General features: G+C 35.0%; 1 pseudogene; it reads left to right on the forward strand.

The window, feature by feature from the left end:
• Positions 1–11,554: 11,554 nt before the first annotated feature.
• On the forward strand, positions 11,555–12,151 carry LOC125828857 (uncharacterized; annotated as a pseudogene).
• The last annotated feature ends 7,159 nt before the right edge of the window (positions 12,152–19,310 follow it).

Below are 19,310 nucleotides of genomic sequence, written 5' to 3' on the forward strand. Positions count from 1 at the left end.
TCGTGGGAAGGCTCGTGGTCATGCCTTAGCATTGTGGAGGCCAAGACACCAAGCCATAGACACTGCCCAAAGACCACGGGCAGGACCACGACTTGTGGTATTAACCACGGCTCGTGAGCCCTGTTGTGGTGTCTGGGAGTGGGTTGCCTAGTGAGGACTTTTTAGTAAATTCCTTTTTAGTTAGTTTTAAGTGGGGGTCGTTTTATATGGACTTTATACACCTATATAAACTATTTTAAATCATTAACCACCCTAACTAAGTCATTAATTAATAAACCCCAAAAGATTCCAAAGTTCTTCATCTAAAAAATCCTCTCTCTAAAACACTCCAAGAAGAAGAAAAATCTAAGCTAGGTCAAATTCCTCCATTTTTCTTGCAAGCATTATGAGGGCTATGTAATCAATGTATGTTAGCTTATTCATCTATGGATTCTTCCATCCATAGAACCCCTAGATTTCCCCCAATTGTGAAGACAAACCCCCAATTCAAGCTAGGGTTTCTCCCTATATTGTGGGTAGTGTTGAGTATGATTCCAATTGAGTGGATAATACTTGTTTATGATTGATTTAGCATTGAATTATGATATTATGATGAATTTATATGTTTTCCATGGTTAGCCCTAGTCTAATTGATGAAGTTGATATTATGTGGGTTTATGCCATGAAAGGTGAAATTGAGGATTCATAGGTGATCTTCTAGAATTGAAGTCATGTATAGTAATTGTTCAAGAATAGAAGTATGTAAACATAAATTGAATTAGAATAAGGTATATATGGTGGATCATGACTAGTAATGACTGACATTGAACCTTTATGATGAGATATGGCTAGAATGGCCTAAGAATAATGCTTGTGACTAGTAGGTATTGTGATCTAGACTTGTATGATGATTGTAGAATGTAAAAGGTCTTCTCACATAGAATGGTTCTAGGTTGAAAAGTTAATAACCTAAAATGAATCAAAGCATGTTAGACTAGAATAACTTGAAGTTGTGACATATGATCCCTTCATGTATAGTTTGACTTGGTAAGACAAAACCAAGATTGGTAGCTTGAATTAGCATGTAAGATGCTTTCATGGTAGCTTGAGTTAGTGGTAGTCATGGTATCCTAGGATTGAGGACCATACTCTCTTACAGATAGCTTGAACTAGCATTTTAGAATGCCTTCAGGATAGCATGACTTGGTTAGGCCAAGACTATTTCATGGTAGCTTAGGATTGAGGACACATACTCCCCTAAGGGTAGTTTAGGATTGAGAAATCAAACTCTCCTAAGGGTAGCTTGCATTAGCATTATAGAATGTTTGCATGGTAGCTAGGATGGAACACTTGTAACCTTCCTGGAATAGCTTGGACTTGCATGATTAATATGTTTTTCTATGATAGCTTGGTCTAGCCTAATAGGGTGCTATTCTTTGGTAGTCTAGAATGATAAGTAGTAATCATTTGAGTATGATAGCATAAAGTGGTACTTAGTGTGGGTAGGATTATGAGGTCTTATCCATGCATTGCACAAATATGACTCGAAGCTACTTATGAAGTGTTCTCTTATATGATGTATGTTTAGCTTGGGTTGTTGCTATAATTGCTTTCCAAGATATGATTGACTACAAGTGATAGTTTCCTTGTTTATATGAAGAAAGCTAAGAATGAGACCAAGGGAGGGTAAGTATGATTATGATGACTTCAAGGTTATGATTAGTGTGAATTGGATTATGGGGTTTCATTCATGCATTGCACAAGTAGGCTTTGAGGTTACTTAGGAGTATAGTGCTCTTAAGGTATGAAAGCCCAAGACTTGACTGTGGATATAGACTATGTTTATGATGACCAAAAAGGGATACTTAGCTTTGATGGGATTATTGGGTCTTATTCATGCATTGCACAAGTATGCTTTGAGGTTACTTGAGAAGTAGTTCTCTTATGATATGAAGGACTAAGGGTTTAATAATGCTTATATGATGTTTATGTTGGAGACTTTGCTTATGATTATGATATTGTCTCTTATGCCTATAATTTATGTTTCATGAAGTTTTTCTTATGCTTATGGATTATGTCTTATGTTGACTAAATCATATGTTATGCTCTTATGATGTTATGCTAACTAACATATTTAGTACATTTTGTACTAACACATACTTTGCCTACATTCTTATCAAATGTAGGGTTTGGTGACATTGAGTTCCATTCTTAAGGATAGGTTTCTAAGGTGCAAGGAGTTGAAGATTTGGTGAGTCCTCATAGCTTCGAGGATAAAACCACTATTTTCTTTATGTCTTTTATTTTCATGTTTTGAAACTATTTTATGGGCTATGTCCCAAGAGTTTATTCAAAAGTTGTTTTAGATGGTTTGAGACAAAGTGTAGTAAGACTTCCGCTTGCTTTTATAAAAGACTTCGATTGTATGGATAATGTTTTTAAAATTTCCATACTTTTCTATTACCTTATGTTATGATATGCTAAGGGCTTGTATGAGACCCCTTTGGGGTCAAGTACGCCATGTTACATCTAGGGTGTACCCCTAGGTCGTGACAAACTTGGTAATCTGAGTACAAGGTTTAGAATGGTTCTAGGATTGTCTCAAACCACGTCTAGTATAATCTTGTTCATAAATGTGAAGCGCACCATATTTATGAATAGGAGGCTATTGGATATTTAGGAAACTTCACTTTTTCATTGTCTAAGTCGTGCCATAGAGTTTGGTTCTAGTAGGTCCTTCTTTTAATTCTTGCCCGTTGATTTTCAGGGTATGGCTAATACAAGGGCTAATTCTAGGAGGGATAAAGAAGGCAATGTGGAGCAAGAGGTTCCTCTCCAAGCTCCAATTGATCCCCCGGATATGTCGAATGCGGAGATTAGGTCGGCTTTCCAAATGTTGGCCCAAGCTTTGACTACTTAAGCTCAAGCCATGACGGCACAAGTCAATATGGAGGGAGGTGGTAGCTCCGGTGAACCCAATAAGGGGGATGACTGCTTCTATAGTAAGAGAGTTTTTGAGGATGAACCCTTTGGAGTTTTGTGGCTCCAAAATGGAAGAGGATCCTAATGGGTTTATAGAGGAGGTTTATAAGGTGCTTGCTATCATGGGGGTGACTTCGGTAGAAAAAGCGGAACTAGCCTCTTACCAATTGAAGGATGTTGCTCAAATATGGTATGAACAATGGATTGATGGTAGGCTGGTAAAAGCGGGTCCCATAGATTGGGAGGTGTTTAAGAAGGCATTTCTTGATAGGTTTTTTCCCCGAGAGTTGAGGGAAGCTAAGGTGGAAGAGTTCATCAACCTTAAGCAAGGTAGTATGAGTGTTAAGGAGTACACATTGAAATTTACTCTATTGTCTAAGTATGCTCCATCTATGGTAGCGAACCCGAGGGATATGATGAGTAGGTTTTTGATGGAGGTGTCTGACATAGTAGCAAAAGAATGCCATACAACAATGCTCAATGATGATATGGATATCTAACGTTTTATGGTGTATGCTCAACAAATGGAGGAAGATAAACTCAAAGACGAAAAATCTAGGGAGAAAAAGAGGTCTAGGATGGATAATGATAAGTCCTTTCATGATGGGTCTGATGGACCTGGTCGCTCTAGGAATCGACAAAAGTTTTCCGGACAAGGCTCTTTTAATGCTCCTAAGTATAAGGATGAGAGAGTGTCTAACCCTAAGCCACTCGAAATTGATAATGAGTCTCTATGGTCTACTTATGTTAGATGTGAAAAGAGACATGAGGGTAGGTGTTTAGCTGGTAGAGAGGGTTGCTTTAGTTGTGGTGAGAGTGGCCACAAGATGAAGGATTGTCCAAAACAAAAGCTATGAGAAGAGAGCGTAAGCAAATTGATCCTGGTGGGCCGAATGAGATTGTGCAAAACAAGAATAGGTTCTATGTCCTCCAAGCTAAAAATGATCAAGAGTGATCTCCAGATGTGACTACCGGTATGTGTTTCATGATTTATTAGATACCGGTATTGTTTGGTCTTTTGTGACTTATTATGTTAGGCCTTGAAGTTGCCTTTAGTATGAATGATTTTTAGATGAGTTGGTATAGGCTTACTCCCAAGGGGGAGATGGTGTGCATATATAGCAAGGTTATTGTGTGTTTATGTGTTTCCATGATTTCCTTATATGATGCATGTTCATGAAAGCTAGTGATTCAAAAGAAAATGAGTTTAAATGATTTATTTCCTCATGTTGTAGTGCATTGAGTATGAGTTGCATATTTGACTTCATGAGATGAATACATGAGCATGCCTTAGTTTGGAGTGGAGAGATTCCTCCTTGAATAAATGCTTTTTGAGAGTAAATTGCATATGAGCTCTATGAGAGTATGTTGAGCATGTTATGGCTAGGAGAAGGTAGTTCCTCCTTGAACATGACTAGTTATGAGAATTTCATGCATAAATGGGTTGTTAGATGTAGTTCCTACTTCCTTGTGTTGCATTGAGTATGTTTAATTTGGAATTGAAGTTTTCCTGTCTTGTTTTTGTGCATTAGATGACTTGCATGCATGATGGGCTGCTAGTCTAGAGTCGTTTCCTTTAAGAAGTGTTTAGAATCATCATTCGAAGATGAATGATCCCAAGGGGGAGATATTGTAACATTCTAGAAATTCGTAGACTAAACTAGAGCTTTACGTGAAAGTTTTAGAGTTTGAAGCAAGGGTTAGAATCATAAAATGACTTCTCGTAAGCTTAGTAGACCATCTAGGGTTTAGTTGAGGGCTATAAGAGTCGAGGCTAAAAGGCAAGTGCCAAGGCAAAGGGGGAAGGCCCAAGCCAAAGGCAAAGGCTGCCCCAACCTTGGCAAGCATTGCCCCAACTTCATGGCCACCACCACGGCTAGTGATCTTGACCACGACTTGTAGGACTCCTCGTGAAAGTGCCTTAGCCTTGTGGGAGGCAAGTCCTTGGGGTAAAGCCACTGGACCAGGGACCACGGTTCATGGGAAGGCTCGTGGTCATGCCTTAGCATTGTGGAGGCCAAGACACCAAGCCACATCCACTGCCCAAGGACCACAGGTAGGACCACGACTCGTGGTCTTGACCACGGCTCGTGAGCCCTGTCGTGGTGTCTGGGAGTGGGCTGCCTAGTGAGGACTTTTTAGTAAATTCCTTTTTAGTTAGTTTTAAGTGGGGTAATTATATATGGACTTTTTACACCTATATAAACTATTTTAAGTCATTAACCATCCCAACTAAGTCATTAATTCCAAAACCCCAAAAGATTCCAACGTTCTTCATCTAAAAAATCCTCTCTCTAGAAAACTCTAAGAAGAAGAAGAATCTAAGATAGGTCAAATTCCTCCATTTTTTTTGCAAGCATTATGAGGGCTTTGCAATCAAGGTATGTTAGCTTATTCATCTATGAATTTTTCCATCCATAGAGCCCCCTAGATTTCCCCCAATTGTGAAGAAAAACCCCTAATTCTAGCTAGGATTTGTTCCTATATTATGGGTAGTGTTGAGTATGATTCCAATTGAGTGGATAATACTTGTTTATGATTGATTTAACATTGAATTATGATACTATGATGAATTTATATGTTTTCCATGGTTAACCCTAGTCTAATTGATGAAATTGATATTATGTGGGTTTATGCCATGAAATGTGAAATTGAGGATTCATAGGTGATCTTCTAGAATTGATGTCATGTATAGTAATTGTTCAAGAATAGAAGTATGTTAACATGAATGGAATTAGAATAAGGTATATATGGTGGATAATGACTAGTAATGATTGACATTGAACCTTTATGATGAGATATGGCTAGAATGGCCTAAGAATAATGCTTGTGACTAGTAGGTCTTGTGATCTAGACTTGTATGATGATTGTAGAATGTCAAAGGTCTTCTCACATAGAATGGTTCTAGGTTGAAAAGTTAATCACCTAAAATGAATCAAAGCATGTTAGACTAGAATAACTTGAAGTTGTGACATATGATCCCTTCATGTATAGTTTGACTTGGTAAGACAAGACCAAGATTGGTAGCTTGAATTAGCATTGTAAGATGCTTTCATGGTAGCTTGAGTTAGTGGTAGACATGGTAGCCTAGGATTGAGTAACCATACTCTCCTAAGGATAGCTTGAACTAGCATTTTAGAATGCCTTCATGATAGCATGACTTGGTTAGGCAAAGACCATTTCATGGTAGCTTAGGATTGATGACACATACTCTCCTAAGGGTAGCTTAGGATTGAGAAATCATACTCTCCTAAGGGTAGCTTGCATTAGAATTATAGAATGTTTGCATGGTAGCTAGGATGGAACACTTGTACCTTTCCTGGAATTGCTTGGACTTGCATTTGTAATATGTTTTCTATGATAGCTTGGTCTAGCCTAATAGGGTGCTATTTTTTGGTAGTCTAGAATGATAAATAGTAATCATTTGAGTATGCTAGCCTAAAGTGGTACTTAGTGTGGGTAGGATTAGGGTCTTATCCATGTATTGCACAAGTATGACTCGAAGCTACTTATGAAGTGTTCTCTTATATGATGTATGTTTAGCTTGGGTTGTTGCTATAATTGCTTTCCAAGATATGATTGACTAAAGGTGATAGTTTAATTTTTTATATGAAGAAAGCTAGGAATGAGACCAAGGGAGGGTAAGTATGATTATGATGACTTCAAGGTTATGATTAGTGTGAATGGGATTATGGGGTTTCATTCATCCATTGCACAAGTAGGCTTTGAGGTTACTTAGGAGTAGAGTGCTCTTATGATATGAAAGTCTAAGATTTGACTATGGATATAGACTATGTTTATGATAACCAAAAAGGGATACTTAGCTTGGATGAGATTATGGGGTTTTATTCATGCATTGCACAAGTATGCTTTGAGGTTACTTGAGAAGTTGTTCTGTTATGATATGAAGGACTAAGGGTTGAATAATGCTTATATGATGCTTATATGATGCTTATGCTGGATAGACTATGTTTATGATAACCAAAAAGGGATACTTAACTTGGATGGGATTATGGGGTTTTATTCATGCATTGCACAAGTATACTATGAGGTTACTTGAGAAGTAGTTCTCTTATGATATGAAGGACTAAGGGTTGAATAATGCCTATATGATGCTTATGTTGGAGACTTTGCTTATGATTATGATATTGTTTCTTATGCCTATAGTTTATGTTTCATGAAGTATTTCTTATGCTTATGGATTATGTCTTATGTTGACTAAGCTCTTATGATGTTATGCTAGCTAACATATTTAGTACAATTTGTACTAACACATACTTTGCCTACATTCTTATCAAATGTAGGGTTTGGTGACATTGAGTTCCATTCTTGAGGATAGGTTTCTAAGGAGCAAGGAGTTGAAGATTTGGTTAGTCCTCATAGCTTCGAGGATAAAACCTCTATTTTCTTTATGTCTTTTATTTTCATATTTTGAGACTATTGTATGAGCTATGTCCAAGAGTTTATTCAAAAGCTGTAATAGATGGTTTGACACAGTGTAGTAAGTCTTTCGCTTGCTTTTATAAAAGACTTCGATTGTATGGATAAAACTTTTAAAATTTCCGTACTTTTCTATTATCCTATGTTATGATATGCTAAGGGTTTGTATGAGATCCCTTCGGGGTCAAGTACGCCATGTTACATCTAGGGTATACACATGTGATTAGTTGTTTCAGGAACTTTCAAGGGAGTTAGAGTTGATTCAGAGAGAAGGAAGCAAGGAAGAGAAAAAAAAACGGCTAAGGTAAGAATCACTAGTGGCTGGCACACTGGTTGGCGCGGCGCACCACTGGTGAAACTTCAGGAAGGGTTGCCTCGCGTTCTGTCGGGCGCGGTGCACCAATGTTGTAACTTCAGAGACCTTGGCCTGGTGCATTGATAGGCGCGACGAGCTAGACCTGTAACTTCAGAAGTCTTGGCATGAGGCGATGGGTGGCGCGAAGCCCTATCCCCTGTCCCACTTTTCCAGCGAAAACAACATTAAGTAGGATTCCTTGTTGGTTTAGAATTCGACTCTATGTTTCTTAACTCTTATAAATAGACCCCTACGGCTAATTTGTAGGGGGCTAGAAATAATTTTGGTGTGTGAGAGCAAGTTTCATCATTTGTAATAGTTTTCAATCTTCTAACTCTTTTTATTTTTGGAAATCGCATGAACAATTGTATTTTGTGGTTTTTGAATATTATGAGTGGCTAAATGCCCTAGTTCTAGGGCTATAACTACTGATTGAATGTTGATTATTTAAGGATCTTGAATTAATTCTTGGTTGTCAATATAAGTTACTTCTATATTCTTATTTTAGTATTTTATGCTTGTGCACCATAAGATAAATCTATTGCCTATTCTTTAAATCGAGAGAGGAGAAGGTAGATAGACCAATATAGAAAGCTCGATCACCCATTATGATTATGAGTTGATGTGTGTTGAGGAGTGATGCCCGGACGAACAACTTGCTTGGTTATGAAACACGATGAAATATAAATGCTCGCCAGTTAGGCCTGCTATGCCCGCTCAACGATGTAGTTAGACAGCTAACTGGAGTAGGTGACTATAGGTCAAGAGACCCAACTCATTCAATTAACCATGTAAATCAGTAACTTGACAACTGGAATTAGTTTTAGGCCAAGAATATGATAAATGAGATCCATTGCATGCTGCAGCCCTGGAATTGTCTTTTACTAGCTTGAAACATCATCTTAAAGTCGTTCGCAATTGGTTATTTTTAATTTACTGCATAATTAGGAATAGTAAACAATCATCACCATCTCTTTAAACGGTTACTTTTGTTTACTTGTAGAGTTAAGTGTTAAATAGAAGTTGATCAAAAGTCCCTTGGAAACGATAACTCGTATCCTTACGAAACTATATTACTTGAGCGACCATGTACAGTTGCGTATATATTGGGGAGAAACACCTAGAAAGGGGGTAAATGGGTAATGGGGTTTTTTTTTTATAAAATAAATTACCGCATGGAATAAAAAAAAGGTCCAATGTGGGCCTAAATTGAGAAATAAAAGGAAAGAATTTTAATTATATTAGGAAACAATTTATTTTCTAAAATATTGACATATTGACATTTTTAATAATTATTTTAAAGTGTAGATATTTTTAATAATTATGTTAGGAATTGTGACTAGTTTTCTAATTTTTTCAATTTTTATTAGTTTGCTTTGCGTATCAAAGCCCAAATAAATAATAATTTATGATAAAGTAAATAGGGGGTACGTTTTTTTTAATCCCACTTGCTATAGTAGTAGTTAAATAACATTTTCATTTTATCACTTTTCTGTTATTTGCTTTAAAATTTCACCATCATAACTCATATTTACGTACCTATTTGATTTCTGTTTTTAATAATATTCATCTCACTTTTTTTTTATATTCAACCCTCAAATATTTAATTTAAAAGTTTAAGACATTATGGTATTCATTCTTTTTATCTATATAAATTAATATATTTTTCTTTTATTAGACCCCTATCGAATATTATCTTTTTCATTTCATATTTGAAGTAATAATATCCTTATATTATCACTGAAAATTATATTCGTGTTATAATTTGATTCGATGAAGAAAACTCTTGAATGTTGATAAATTTGTGGGAGAGTGTGTTGACAAAAGCTCGGTAAATTATCCATTGATTATTATAAATTTTTTTGTCATCTATTTCTCATGATTAAGGTCTTAGACTCATAAGGAGAGTGTGTTTGTAATATTTTTTCCCATTTTTTGATGTATTTTCTGTATGGAACCTTTTAAATTTGATTTTGATAATTCATAACTCACATATTTATATTCATAAGATCCAAATATGTTGAAAGTTTACGATATACTATGATATTCCCCTCTCTCTCTCTATCTATCTCTTTTTAAATTTATATAGATTCATATTTGTTTGTTTAATGAGATCTACAATTATCATCTTTTTCATTTTATATTTGAAGAAGTAATGTCTTATATCAATACTAAAGATTATATTTATATTTTAATTTGATTCAATGAAGAATGTGAGGATATATCAACAAGAATTCGACAAATCATGAACTGTTTCTGTAAATTTTTTGGTCATCTATTTTTTATAATTAAGGTCCTGAGCTCATAAGGAGGACGTGTTTATATATTTTGAATTTAATATAATATGAAGTCCTTGCAAATTTAAATTTGATAAAATTTCACCGTCTACAACACTTTTGAGATTTTAATTTTTGTTTCAACTTGTGAAGAAATTGAGATTTTTTTTGTAGCCTTTTACAAATTTATTTTTGTAAAATTTATTTAATTGATTTTTTTAAGGAATAATGCATAAGTACTCCCTTCAATTATATCCGAAATCATAGCGACTCATTTAAACTTAACTAGGGTCCTATTACCACTAAACCATTTAAAATGGAATGAACAAACCATAAATGTTGATGTATCATAGAGAGTATGCACACTCCCTAAAGGAGATTGAGGGTTACAAATATAACTTTAAAAGTAATTAATAGGTACAAATGTCCATTTTTAATGCTTATGAACACTGTGAATCTTGGCATCATCATTATCGAATTCATTATCAATTTCGATATACAAAATATAAATATAAATTCTTATACGAAATGATATTCCTTATGAAATTATCAATACATAAATATATAAATGATTACATTGTGGTATAATATTGGTGTCAGTATATATTTCACAATCAAAATGATTAAAATCAAAATATCTTTAACTATAGTCTATATGCATGAAAATGGTGTATATTGAGCTGTAAAGTTGGTGTTATTATCCGTTCTTAGGTAAATAAATTGGTGTACAATGTGGTGTATTGCTAAGACTCTGTAATATAACCATTTAAAAAATAAATATTTTTGAACCAAAATTATATAATTTTCTAATAATAATTAAACTACAATTATTTTAAATGTCAAACTTTAGGTAAAATGGTGTATGCTAAAATTCATAATACGTGAAAAAAATTATTTTACAAATTGATATGTTGCGAATTTTAGTCATTGATTTGATTTTTCATAAGGCAAAATGGCTTTGAATAGATTGATATTTTGATTGTGAATAAAATATGTGTTTTTGTGCTTATGAGAGAGAAATGTTGTAAAAAGATTGAGAGAGAATCATGGAAGTTGAAAAATTGAGAGGGAAAAAATGATGGAAGGCAGTTGAAAAATTGATGGGGAGAAAGTTACGTAAAGAATTTTTTTAAAATCAGATTAGTCGTATGTTTAAAAAATGGGATTTACCGTGTCTTTTTATTTTATTTTTACCTAGTTTGTTGTGTTTTGTTAGAATTATATTGCCATTTAGGAAAAAGTAAATTATTTTGTTTCTTAAATTGAATATTTATGATTTTTTACCCAAACTACTAAAATTTCCATATCAAATACTTTTGGTATCAATTTTTATTTAATTTATATATAAGGTTAAGTTAGGCTTACACGTTAGAAAAAAACCCTAATAAATACATATCTTGTTTCATCTACTTCTAATTCAGCAGAAAAAATTGATTTGTTTTACGTTAAAAGAGAACCCTAATAAAAATACCGATCTTCTTGTTCCAATTCAACATAAATTTTTGTTTGTTTTGAGAATAGAATGGGGAAAAGTAATGATGATCCAATGGACAAGGAGATGATGAAGAATTTGGTGAAGTATGTAATAGGGAAGCCTTTTCCTCGTAAGCATACTATTATGTATGTGGATGATGTTTACGGAATAAGAGTGTTCAGCCCATCCCAAATCCTTGAATCAACCAATGGCACAAACAACAACACACGATTGTTGATCACTTTTCAGAATAGAGAAAACTGTAAAATATTTGCTAGTAAAGAGGCCCCTGGGTTTTGGAAATCTACACCCAAACGCAAGTCTATTTTTGATGCCAGCAAGAGACACATTGGCAACATCAAAATTTCGTGGTACTACTACTGCAACGTCGATGATGGTAGAGATAAATCAACATCTAGATTGAGAAAGAGTTAATGGCAGATAAGAAAATATTATCTCACATCTAAATATCTGCCCCAAAACAAAGTTGAGAGAAAAAATGTCTTATTAACCCTGAAGATCAAGACCAAAGCTGCTAATAATAATAATAATAATGACAAAAATCTGATGACAAGATGCAGAGGATTATTCTTGACAAGAAGGAGATTATGCAATCTTTACAATGTCTTCAACTCTAGTGATTGAACAACAGATTAGAGCCAAGCCAGTTTATTTGTTACTTTTTTTTGTTTATGTTAAAAAACATTACTGATCTATATTATCTGTTGATTAGTAAGTGTTTTTAATTTCTAAATTTCCTTTATTTGATAGTCTGATATAAGTTTTATTCTACTTTCAACTTGTGTGTGAAAGAAAGTTTCTTAGTCTTTTGTGTATCTAATCTCTCTTTTTTAAGCTTTGCATCTGCTTGATGCATATAAAAAAATGTTTTATTCTGGTTTTTCAAACTCTTTACACAGTTTTGCTAGTTTTAGAATTTGAAAACACATAATTTGGGAGCTTAACGGTATGTACCAAAAGCTGGTAGGATGACCATTGCTGATACTTTAATATTGTCTGTTTGTCTGACTGATTCAAGGAGTTGAGACTATCAGTTGCTTGCACCATTGTGTGTGGAGATGAGTTGCCACTCTAATGGTGAGAGTGAGAACGGTTCATCGCCTCGTGACAGGAGTATTTTGGTGTATCCACAAGCTTCAGTGAGTGGCAGAGTAGTATGTTGTACCCACAAGCTGTACTTGCAACTGGATGGATGCATGTTAATGAACATGGTCAAATGTGTGGCCCTTACATTAATGGTTTCGTCCTCGGACAAACGAATATGTACACAGGTTACCAAAGATTCAGGAGGAAATTGAGTCGAGTTGCCAACAACTTCCCCCTATAGTCTATGTTGCGCGGACTCTTCATTTTTGAAGGCGAACCCGTCTCGACGCGACACTGGTGCGGGTGCGGGTGCGTGGTGCGTGTCGGATTCGGTCAATCCGATCCGGACACTTTGACCAGAGCCGAGAAAAAAATTTGGGGAAAAAGAGATCAGTTTCCGGCGACCTCTTCAGAGAGGCGGCGGAGCTGTAAGAAGCTTGAAAAGGTAAAAAGAAGAAGAAAGAGGAGTTTTTTCTTCATTGAAAAAGTAAAGAGAAGAAGAAAGAGGAGGAGTTTTTTCTTGAAAAAGTACAGGAAGTACAGCTTTTTTATTTTTTTGAAAAAGTAAAGTCTTTTCAACTTTTCTTGAAAAAGAAAACTAAAGGCTAAGGGTTTCTCTAGATAAGTGTGTCCTTTTTTATTTATAAAATAAATTAATACTTTTAATGTTTATTATATTCTCTCTTTTCTTTAACAATTATACTCCTTTTATTTTGTATGTAATTATACCAAAATATGCAATTCATTATTAAATATATTTCATAAATATTTTTAATAATATCCACTTATTTGATTATACTAGATATATTATTATTGTTGTTATTGATATAATTTATTTTTCGAGGTACTCTAAAAATAATAAACAATTATACCATGTATATATAATATATTACACCTTATATTATATATACCATGTATACCAATTAGCCGTATCCCCGCACCCGTATCCATACTCGGATTCGCACCCCCGAATCTTAAAATTTAAATTTTGCCGAATCCGACTCTCGGATTCGCATCCGTCTCGGATACCCGCACCCGAGTCCGAGCAACTTAGCCTATAGTAACTCATGGGATGAACATGGAACTCATTCCTTGAACTGCTCGATTTGTCGGAACACTTGCTCCGTCTATGTATTCGATAGTTCCTCTTCTATATTTAAGGATTTGTAATGTTCTTGGTAATATTCTTTTAGTTACTTGTTTCTTCAAGCTGTCATGTGCAACTTTATCTCTTAAAAAAGTGTCTTGTGCTTGTTCCTGCATGGGCTGGTCAGATCTCGATTGTTCTTTTTGTCATTTCGTCCCTTCCATCTTGTGTCAACTTGGCCTTATTTAACCTGTAGTTTCTTCTCATTTTATCTGTAGAATTATTTTCCTACACATCTTCCAATACTCTAAACTTTGCCATTTTGAATTTGGCAAAGTTTTCCTTTATTGTTTGTGCTTGTTGCTGGGTTATGATTTTTGTCAAAATTTGGAAGGTCTGGTCTATCTACAAACTGTACTTTCATATTAATTGTTCCACACTGCACTCTCCGAACCGAACCCAAACTTAACTTAGAATCCTTCACATCAGTTTAACTTTATTTTCCCTTTTTGAATTATCTCATGAGTTTCAACTTGCTTCCCTTTGTTTTTCTAGTATCATATAGCTTAACTACTAATGTAGGTTCTAATTATCAATGAGTTTAAAGTCAGAGAGTTCGATCATTTGCAAACATAGTGATAATATCCGGAGAACTCTACTCTCTAAGTTGTTGCTTTTAATTTTTACTTAGGTTTCTGAACTAATTGTTTCAGTGTTAGTTAGTTCTTCTGCTTGATTTTTTGGGTACATTTTCTTTTTAGCATTTCATGTTTATGTTAAAAAGTATGTATTTTTTTTGACAATCCTCTCAAAAAAATTTATTTACTTTGCAGATAAAATGTTACAAGAAGGTTCATCTGTGGCAACAACTCAATCTTTTGTTGGTGTTTCTTCCTCTTCTAACATCAAATGCTCTTCTTGTCGATGCGAAGGATGTGAGAAACAACATGATTATTTTCTTAGTCGTGTTAAAGAATTCACTAATATTATTAAGGACATGACATATAATATTGATGTCCATGCATCATCCAAGAAGATTTCACAGCCTTTGAAGTGTAGGAGGTTGAATTTTTTTTTCCGATCACTATCTATAATCAGTAAAAGAAAACCTTTTCACCAATGAGAATCCATATGTGAGAAATACCTTTCACAAAATACGATCATATTCGTATGTGAGAAAACCTTTCACAATAGCATTGATACTTCCATCTAAAAGCACCTTACCATCATAAGCATCATTTTCATAAAACATGCATAATTCTACCAAATTCATAGTTCATTGGTTCATAGATTATAGTTGAAAAAATCACAAATTAGGCATGGGTCAATATAATTTCAACTAAGTATCATATATTAACATAGAATCAGGCATTAAAAGAATTGAGGAGAACTATGGAGGACATTGACAATGAGAAACAAATAGAGGAAGGTGTTATCTCTAGAAATAATGCACACCCAGTGATTAGAGTTGGAAGGCAATTCAAAAGAGGGCGTCCTACTGATAAACGACTTCCAAGGACTAAAGTTGAAGAATGAGGGGATGTAAACAAAGTTGTGGTAGTGGAGGAAGGTGTTACCACTACTAAAACTTTTGATGTATTAGCAAATCACAGCTCAGATGTGGCACATACAGAGAAGCTACAAGGAAAAGAGATGGCAATCATAGGGAGGACAGAAGAACAACAAATGTCCATAAAAAAGTGGATAAATAGTTCTTTTACAATAAAGAATAACAAGAGCAAATGTGCAGATAATGATGTGCAACAAAGTATAACAACGGTACAAGAGCATAAATATCTTACTACCTCTAAATCGTTAGAGAGGAGTACACATAGCAGTGAAAGTGAAGAGGAAATGAAAGAGGCATCTGCAGATTAACAAGATACCATTGAGCAGACCACAACTACTAAAGGGGAAGGTTCTATAGAGCAACATACTGAAGGCATTAATCTGGAGAAGCAATTAGAGATATATACAGCTCAGGATAATCAAAATGATCTCCAATTTATGAAGGAAATGGTAACTGTGATTGATCAAACTCCACTTCAAGTTGTCATAACAGGGAAAATTCCCACCTGACTTTATTCAGAAACAAAAATATTGACAGAGATACTGGTTAGGAAAGTAAGGAGATAGTATTGATAGGGGCAGAGCAGAAATAACCTCCAATGAATATGCTGAATGGAATTGTGTCACATCAGGGACAGTGCAAGGAACCTGTAGATAAAGATGGAGTCTTAGCACAACCATATACTGAAAAAGGAAGGGAGGACAATGATGAAGAAGATAGGAAGAGGAACACAACAACAACACCACCAATAAGTAAGCAGGGAAGAAAGGCTATCTCCTAGAACTCTACCTAAGTCCAGAAAAGGTAAAAGTAAGGGGGAAAGTTCAATCAGCAGCATCCCAACAACAATTCAGGCCAAAAGGGGGGGGGGGTGAAAGCAGTATCTCAATGGCAATAAAAGCTTTGTTTTGGAATATTAGATCAGTGAACATATAAAATACTTTTCATAGAGTGCAAATGTTAAACATTCATCATAAGCTTGATATTATTGCTCTGATGGAAACATTTTAGGATTCTAGAAATATTCAAAGATATAAAAGGAGGTTGGGGATGAGCTATGTGAATTATAATAGTAATGGTCAGATTTGGATTTATATCAAAGATCATATTCAAGTGGGACTTATTTCAGACACTAAGCAACAACTCACCCTACATCTTACTTTGGAGGATGGTAATCAGGTGATTACAACAGTTGCTTATGCTAAATGTACTGCACATGAAAAATTAAGACTTTGGGATGACATTTACTCCCTTAGCCATAATTTTTCATTACCTTGGATGATGAGTGGAGACTTTAATGTAATAATGAGGGGAGAGCAGAAGATTGAAGGTTTACGTGTGTATCCTCAGGAATATGAAGATTTTTCCTTCTGTATTAATTCTTGAGATCTATTTGATGTCAACTTCTCTAGAATTCCTTTTACTTGGTGGAATGGTAGAGTAAATGAAGATTGCATTTTATAAAGGCTTGATAGAGTCGTGGTGAATCAAAGGTTTTTAGAGTTGTATGGTGATATTAGTTTGCAACATCTAGCCAGAACAGGGTCTGGCGATGCTCCATTATTGTTAACTTGGGGGGGGGCAATAGTCATACTATTGGTAGACCCTTCAAGTTTCTGAAGTTCTGGACAGAAAGAGAAGACTTTAAAAAGGTGGTGCAAAATAATTAGGTGTCTGAAGATGTGGATGATATATTTATTCAACTAAAGCTGAAGCAAAAAAGAATAAGCATGCGCTATCAAAGTGGAGAAAAGAGAAATTTAGAGACATCTTTACTCAATTGGCCATTAGGGAGGAAATTGCGAGAGTGAAAAAAGATTTCTTTGAAGAATGTCCATCTCCAGAAAATAGAGCAATATTGAAGCAAGCTCAAGCTGAACTAAAGCTCTATATTCACTATGAGGAAGAGTATTGGAGACAAAAGGAGAGGGTGCAATGGCTTGAGGAAGGGGATAGAAATACTAGATTCCATCATTGTTTGGTAAAGGGAAGAAGAAAGAAGCTGATTAGTAACAGAATGATGAAAGCAGATGGCTCTTGGTTTGTGGGGGATAAACAATTAGCAGAAGAGGCAATGAACTTTTTTAAAGACCAATTGACATGGGTCTACTGATTCTGAAGCATCTTTTTTATAGTACATAAAACCCCAAATAAAATAGGATGAAAATGATAGACTGACTACATTACCTCTAGAGAATGAAATCAGAAAAGTGGTATTTGAGCTTAATGCTGATAGTGCTTATGGTCCAGATGGGTTTACAAGTCACTTCTATCAAACTTGTTGGGATATAGTTGGGCCAGATATTGTGAAGGTGGTTCATGTTTTTTTGAGGGTCATTCTCTGCCTAAGTCTATCACTCATACTAACCTGGTCCTATTACCTAAAAAAGATATCGTTCAATATTTTTCAGATCTTAGGCCAATTAGTTTGAGTAATTTCTTAATAAGATTATTTCCATACTTCTTCATGATAGGTTGGAGGGGATCTTGCCAAAGCTAATTTCTCCTAATCAGTTTGGATTCGTGAAAGGAAGAAATATCATTGAAAATGTGTTATTGGCACAAGAAATAATCTCAGAGATCAGAAAGAGAGGAAAGCCTGCTAATTTGGTCATTAAATTGGATATGGTAAAAAGATTATGATAGGGTGGATTGGAAGTTTCTGATTAGAGTATTACAGAAAATGGGCTTTGACAACAGGATGCTGGATATGGTTTGGAGGTTGGTAGCCAATAATTGGTACTCTGTACTTGTTAATGGTCAGGATCATGGATTTTTTCATTCTACTAGAGGGGTAAAGCAGGGGATCCCTTATCTCATGCTCTTTTCATCTTGACAACAAAAGTGTTAACAAAGGCTCTTAATCATTTGTTTTACAACTATGAATTTAAGAGGAGTGATCAATTAAATAATCTTTCTTATGCAGATGACACCATCATATTTGCATCTGCAGACAAGAGATCTCTGCAATTAATAATGGAAACTCTTCAACTATATGAAGCTCAGTCAAACCAACTTATTAATAAAGGGAAAAGTTTCCTTTACATGTTCAACAAGACTGCACATGCTATTTTTCAAGAAGTGGATGATACTACAAGGTTTAATTGAGGATTATTTCCTTTGAATTATCTTGGATGTCCTATTGGGCATGCTAACAATAAGAAGGTCCACTTTTTAGAGCTAATTAAGAAGATTCAAAGCAAATTTCAGGTTTGGAAGGGCAAATTGTTGTCTATTGGAGGTAAAGCAGTGTTGATTAATCATGTATTACAAAGTATTCCTATATACTTGTTATCTGCTATTTGTCCCCCAAAATGTGTTATTTATGATATTCATAGGATTTTTGCTAAATTCCTATGAAATTTCAAGGAGGGTGGAAAGGCTAAGCACTGGATTGGTTGAGATGACATATGTTTACCAAAGGAGGAGGGAGGGCTTCGTTTTAGATCTCTATTTGATGTTTCTAAGGCACTCTTTGTTAAATTATGGTGGAATTTTAGGACAACCAATACATTATAGTCTAACTTTATGTGGAACAAGTACTGTAAACGATATAGCCCGCAAGTGGTATAATGGAGAGGGGGCTCTCAGGTATGGAAACTCTTGCTACATGCTAGAGATTTCATGGACCAAGAGATTTGGTGGGAACCCAAAGTAGGTCAGTGTACTGTTTAGTTTGATAGCTAGACACAATTGGGGGCATTACACTACTACTTGCCCATTGACCCTGCTCATGGTCACATAGAAGATGTTAATCAAATAATGCTTGGGGAGGGATAGAATAACACTTTGATGAATGAGATTGTTACTAAAGAAGTCAGTAATCACATTTGTATGAAGTTGGACAACATTCATAGATCTGATGACAAAGATAAGCCATGGTGGATTCTTACTAGTACATGCAAATTTTCTGTTGGCAGTGCTTGGAATTTAAATGAGGGGAAGAAAGGACAGGATGGAGAAGATAATATTTATATGGAAAAAGTGTTGCCTTTTAAAATCTCCTTTTTGATATGGAGACTATGGAATATGAGAATTCC

Source organism: Solanum verrucosum, unplaced genomic scaffold (genome assembly GCF_900185275.1).
Source record: "Solanum verrucosum unplaced genomic scaffold, falcon-dt-bn FXZP01000198.1, whole genome shotgun sequence".
Taxonomy (NCBI): Eukaryota; Viridiplantae; Streptophyta; class Magnoliopsida; order Solanales; family Solanaceae; genus Solanum; species Solanum verrucosum.